The sequence below is a fragment of the Alligator sinensis genome, unplaced genomic scaffold (genome assembly GCF_000455745.1).
Source record: "Alligator sinensis unplaced genomic scaffold, ASM45574v1 scaffold1735_1, whole genome shotgun sequence".
NCBI classification, from domain to species: domain Eukaryota; kingdom Metazoa; phylum Chordata; order Crocodylia; family Alligatoridae; genus Alligator; species Alligator sinensis.
In genome coordinates, this window is record NW_005843182.1 from 265700 (window position 1) to 272613 (window position 6914).

The following is a 6914-nucleotide window of genomic DNA, read 5'->3' on the forward strand; positions in this document are numbered from 1 at the left end:
CCACAAGAGTGGATTGTCCAGGGGGCACGGGGGAGGGGTGGCCAGCTCCTGCCACTACATGCACCCCAGTGGAGGCCCAGGGACCATGCGCTCCCCAGATCTGTGTGCAGGGCAGAGGTAGCTGCTGCTTCAGGCTGGACTCTGCACCCTGCTGCCCCAAGAGCCACATGACACCATGTGCCTGCTGCCACTGGGCAGGCAGGGGACAGACAGACACACAGATACAGACAACCCCCACAGCAGGTAAGTGTGTGTGGGAGGAATGGGCAGGGTTTGGGGAGAAGGAAAGAGTACAATAGGAGCCTGGTGGTGCATCCAGGGGCACGGAGGAAGGGGGTGGGGGAGGGCTTCCACTGCTGCATGCACCACGGGGGAACATGTACCCCCCTTATCTGTGTACAGGGTGAAGATGGACTGGGCTCTGCTCTGCCTCTGTGCCTCACTGCCACTGCTTTGAGAGCGGTGCGATGCCATGTGCATCCTGCTGCTGGGCAGCTCACCGCTGGGCTGCTGCCCGCCCAGCAACAGAACGTACATGGCCATCACACTGCTCTCAAAACAAGCAGCAGCAGCAAGGCATAAAGGGTCTGAATGGGGAAGGAGAGAAATGTGTCTCTGTACCCGCTTCCAGGACCAGGCCTGGGGTGGGTGGGCGAGGGGAGCGGTGCCCCTCTGTGGGCCGCACAACGCCACCCAGCCAGCTGGATACAGGGGGAGGAGGCAGCATCGGCCACATGCAGCAGTCACTGCTGCTGCCACCCATCACCCCGTGCTGCCACCTGTGCTCTGTGCCGCCAGTGCCACCACCACTGCCCAATGATAAGGCTGAAGTTGGTCCCTTTTTCCCAGTTCCTTATTCCTGGTTCCATATTCTTTATTCCCGGTTCCTTTTTCAAAGCTACTTTAGACCCAATAAAAACTTGTTATTAAGGAATTCCACATCCTAAAGAGAGAGAATTTCATTAGCTATGCATATGTACTAATTAATATGTAAAATAATATTCCATATCAAGTACAGAGCCCTAAATGAAGGTCAGATTAGGATGGGATTATGGGGCAAAATACTTCTTAGGCCACCCCGAATTGCATTGCGATGCCACTGGGGGACTGTCCCAAAGAACCCTGGCCACAGTCCCGCCTGGCCCAAAGCATGCTTTGGCTGTGCCAGGCTGCCAACGAACAGCCCCCATGCCCACTATATTAAGTATAATGGCTTGAATAAGGATCTGGCTTTCAGACTGGAATTATGGCTAGAAATTCTGCTTGGGCCACCCATCAGAATACCTCTATGCCACCGGGAGACTGTCCTGGACATCTCTGACCAGAGACTTGCCCGGCCCAAAACGCAGTTTAACCATGCCAGGCTGCCAACAGACCACCCCGAAGACACTGTGCTAAGTATCTGGACCCAAATATGGAACTGGATTTTGGGCTAGGATTATACCCAGAAATCCAGAAGTGGCTGGGGTGCTGTGTTTTGGCAGCCTGGTACGGCCAAACCGCACTTTGGGCTGGGCAGGTCTCTATTCAGAGATAGAGATCTGGGCCACCCCAGACCACACCGAGGTGTGGTCTGGGGTGGCCCAAGAAGGATTTCTGGGTAAAATCCCAGCCCATAATCCAGTTCTTTATTTGGTTCCAGATATTTATCACAGTAGCTGGGGGGTGGTGTCTGTTGGCAGCCTGGCACAGCTAAACCACGCTTTGGGCCAGGCAAGTCTCTGGGCCCAGATGTCCAGGACAGTCTCCTGGTGGCACAGAGGTATTTTGATGGGTGGCCTAAGCAGAATTTCTAGCCATAATCCCAGTCTGAAAGCCAGTTCCTTATTCAAGCCATTATACTTAGTATAGTGGGCATGGGGGCTGTTAGTTGGCAGCCTGGCACAGCCAAACGGGGCTTTGGGCCAGGTGGGACTGTGGTCAGGGTTCTTTGGGACAGTCCCCCAATGGCATCGCAATGAAATTTGGTGTGGCCCAAGTAGTATTTTGCCCTATAATCCCATCCTAATGTGACCTTCATTTAGGACTCTGTACTTGATCTGGAATATTATTTTACATATTAATTAGTACATATGCATAGCTAATGAAATTCTCTATTCTCTAATGGAGGTGCCATGATGTGCCACATGGAGCCAGAGCATCTGGCGCGCCCCTCCCCCTCCCCGGGGTAAGAGGCAAAGTGTAGAAATGCAGTGGGGGAAGATGCTGCCACTGCAACCTGGGGTGCACTCTGTCCCTGCCCACCCATGCATACCCCTATGACCTAAGCACCCCTTGGGGTATGTGTACCCCCAGCTGACAATCCCTCACTTTGTCTGGGGTACTGAGAAAATTAGGGTAGGACTGTCACAGTACCTGTGTGCTGCCTCTTTATGCGCTATTATTCATTTTTTTTCCTTATTCCTATCTGTGACCCATCCACACTCCAGCCCCTATATTCTCTTCTCTCTCTGTCATATACATACACATGCACACTCAGAGATGATCCTTTGTGCTCCCCATATCTCCCCCAGTATGCAGTTAGTTGTTGGAAGAGATAGTGGATGCTCCTTCAGGGTAGAAGACAGTAATAGAGGGCACTTCTAACCCACCAAAGGTGAGGGAGACTATGCCAGGTCTCCACGCTTAAGCATTCATTGGGTTTTAGTTCATTGATTTTGATCTAATCTCAACCCAAAAATAGAGACTTGATCCCCAACTAGATTTTTAGAAGGGGTTTTCTTGGGAAAGGAAGAGAGGGAAGCTGATTTGGGCCACAGTTGTGCATAAGATACAGGGGAAGGGGAGAGCCTGCAGTCAGACTCTTGTTCTTAATTCAGGCAATACTTACCCCTATTGTGTAATCTTACCGCACATCAATTTTCTGTCACCAATGCATAAATCACTTACCTTGGTAACAAACAAGATAAAATGAAAAACAATGGGGATGGAAAAATAGGTCACTTGCTACGTGATAATGGTAAACAGTCATAGAGAGAATCTCTTTCTTCTAATATTGAATGAGGAATGTTTAGAATAAGGGAAAAAATACTATTCCTAAAGCTGTTCTCTTTCAGTCTGCCTCACTGGAGAACTTTTGAGAATCTTGCCCAGCTTTCACCCACTCTAGTTTCCAAATACTGATTTAAAGAAACAGTACATGTATGCTTACACTCATAGATATCTTTTTAGCAGAGATGGTCAAAAATGCTTATTTTCCTGCAGAAAAAAAATAAAGCATCCATTTTTTGGTCTAAATTTTCTGCAGAGCATTTTGATTTATCTTTTTTTCTAAGAAAAGCACTTAAAAATTATACTAAGTCAAAAATTATTTTTTTGCTGTTAAAAAAAGTTTCAACAAAAAAATATTGCCCAGCCGTACTTTTCACCCTAAGAGGCGCATTCTTTTTCTATTCTATGAGATACTAGTTAGGATATCAGCAACTTATTTGGGGGTAATAAGGTTTAAGAAACTTAACTGGTGAAAGTGGGTAATAGGGCAGTTTTGCCCTTTAACAGTGAATAGTCAGCCCTGCTGAGAGAGCCCAGCTGCAGGGCATTTGGATTTGTAACAGCTTGTTACAATGAGGGGCTAGGCTGGTGTGTCTGGGCTAGAGCAGGGGTGGGCAATTATTTGGGCTGGAGGGCCACATAAGGAGTTTTGGTCGGCTGTTGTGGGCCGGGGGGGGGGAGGAGGGGTGCTGACCTGGCACAGCATGGGGTGGGCGGTGATGCAGCACAGTGGGGAGCGGTGCTGACATGGCCTGGTGTGGCAGGTTGGTGTGGGGAATTCGTCCTATTCGGCCCTGGGCTGTCTGCCCTGCACCTACCACTGGGGGTGTTGGATACAATGGGTGGGCAGGCAGGTGGGATCTCCATGGAGACCAATCCAGGACCCCAGAGGGCCAGGTGTGCTCAGCTGGTTGGATGGGATGGGTCCATGGGTGGGTAGGGAGTGACATCTGAGTGCAAGACAGATGATGGGGCCAGGATTGTGGGGCGGTAATAGCACAAGGCCAGGGCCCAGGGCAGAGCCATGATTCACTCGTCATATGTCCCCGTGGTGGGCGCTGGTTCCACAAGCAGGGGCCAGCTGCTGCAAGTGGAACTGGTGCCCAAAGAGACATGCAGAAGCAAATTGCAGCTCTGCCCCAGACATTGACCTTATGCTGTCACCTCCCCTTCATCCTGGCCCTGGGCCCCACCAGCCCATCCCACTCCCATGTATCACTCCCTGACTGTCTGAAGCCCCATCCCATCCACCTGGACGAATGTGCCCTGCTCACTGGGGTCCCCAGCTGGTCTCCATGGAGACCAGACTCACCTGTCCTCTCCATCTGGTACCCCCAGTGGTGGGGTACCAGAGAGTCTGGCCACCACACCACCACTGCCCCTGGCCCCTGTTGGGCCAGGTGGGGCTGAGGGACTTGCCACAGGCTGGATAAAATCCCTTGGTAGGCTGGATCTGACCCACAGGCCATATTTTGCCCACCCTGGGCTAGAGCCAAAGGGCTGAATTCTAGTGGCTGGGACAGGGCAGAAGGATTTGGTTTTGTTTGTTTGATGTTTAAAGATGGTTTTATTCAGGAGGGCTGGCTAAGTAACTCCTCAGGGAGCAACCCCCCCTGACAGAAGCCATCAGGCTAGGCAACCCTCTTACAAGGTATCATCTAGATCAGCGTTTATGGCAGGCAGAATACAGATTAGCCTCATGCTCACCACAAATTAGCCTCACACTATCCCCAAATGCCATCCTGATCCCCTTCCCCTGCCCAGTCTACTGTTTTGTTTTCTGCTTCTTACTCTATCTGCCGCTCTGCTACCCGTTTCCCTCCTTGATCTTCTGTGTGCGACACAGAGGCTCCCCATGCTACTTGTGGCACATGCTTCAGGTTGGTCACCCCATAGTTTTTTCTGAACTTGCAGTTAACTACAGGTCCAAGGTATAATTATTCTGAGTATCAATTACCCACTTTGCCCATAAAAGAGAAGCTAAAATGTAGGAAAAACTCACGTGCTTTATGCTGTTAACCACAAAGAAGATTGACATTAGGGTAAATCCCTCGCTTTTAGCTGCCTCTGCTTTGCCTTGCATGTAGAGGTGTACCACACAAGGGATTGGCAAAACTTACAAAACCACCCACATCCTATACCTCAGTGGAAAGGCAGCAGTTTAATTGCAAAGATACCCTCTACAGCTGCAGCGGTGAGGGGTCTGGATTTGTTCCTGTGCACATAATGAGGATTTATGTATCAAAAGCAGCAGTTATAATAAGACTTTGCCCAACATGGCATTGGCTTGATTAGCATCACATTTGACCCTAGAAATTCATAGAAACAAGACAGCATTATTGAAAGACTCTTATACAGTATATTTTTTATAAAAGTTATATTAACCTAACAGTAGAAGCTGTACTGCTAAAAAGAAGATAAACAAGATACAGTATTATCAAAAAAGGGCCAAAGTGATCATAAGATCTGAACTAAACTCAGTGCAAGATGAGTCAGTAGAATTGCCATATTTAACTCAACCAAGCATGTCTGAGTAAAAGGGGTAGGAAGTAAATGAGTTTACATACCATAAATGCTGGGGACACCAGACAAAGTAGTTGCCTGAATGTTATAATTGCATGCGTTTCATGCCTTAGTGAGACCATTCTGCTAATGTTTCTCTCTCTCTCTTTCATGCCTCCTTGAAATGTTGACCCAGGTTGTTTCCCAGACGTTGTCATCATATTTCTGCACATGAAACTGATGACCTTTCTATACAGACATGTTAAATACATTGACCTGATTGCAGCTTAGACTTGTGCTTTCTTTGTATTACTGCTACTGTGTTTTTACAAGAAAATAATGGAATGCCCCATTCTCTGTTTCAATAGCAGCAGCATTAATGGGTAGAATTGCCTGAGCAAAGAATGAAGATCTAAAAAGGGACAGATATTTGAAGGTATTTGTCCTCCTAAAAAGACAGATAATGCCAAAGGAGATTTTTCAGAGACATCTAGGTGCCTTATCCTACTGAAATCTCTTAAATCTGAAATGGAATGAATGAAGGTATCAGCTACCGGCACCAGCCACAGCTCAGGCTAGGGGAACCACAGGTAAAACTGAGAGATACTGTGCTGCAGGAGGCACAAGTCCTTTCTCAGATTTTCAGCATACTGGATGAGAACATTATATACTGCAGACATAGCCTAGATGACAAAACCTGTTCCCCTCACCCCTACAGTTCAGCTCAGCAAACAGGTGTAGAGGAGTAGCCGAGTCATAACTCTACTTTCTCTCCAACCCCCTGGGCTAATTTGCAGAAGCAGGGTGGCAGAGACTCAGTTCAGCAGACATTGTATAATAGACTGGTCTTGCCAAACTGGTCGTACCAATTAATGAAGCCATAGCAAATCTTAGGAGACAGTGTAGAAAACACCTGTATTCTGTCCTCCGTTTGCCCAAAGGAGGGATAATCTATATTGAGTGCTTTTTACTCTCACCTGATACCACCTTCCTTGGTAGTAACAGCTGCCAAATAAAAGACTAAGCAGTCCTGCCCAGAGCAGGGGGGCCTGGACCTGATGATCTCACAAGGTCCCTTTCAGCCCTAAACTTCCGTCAATCTGTGCACATGCATGCTAAAATCTCATTGACTTTAATGAGATGTTATGGTGCATATCTTTAAAGGTACTTAGGTACCTAACCCACATTGACTGCAGTGGAAATTAGTCCCTTTAAGTACTTTTAAGTTATGTAGGTTTAGATCCTTAAGTGCCTTGTTAGATAGAGATGGGTGTAGAGAAGCATGTGTTAGGTGCTGAATGGTGGCCAGATGGAGCACTTCCTGCAATTCTGTCATCGGCTAATTCAGGTTTTGACAGACAGAATACCTTTCACACCACTTTTAAGAGTGGACTCCTACTGTGGTTGATGTTATCTTTTGT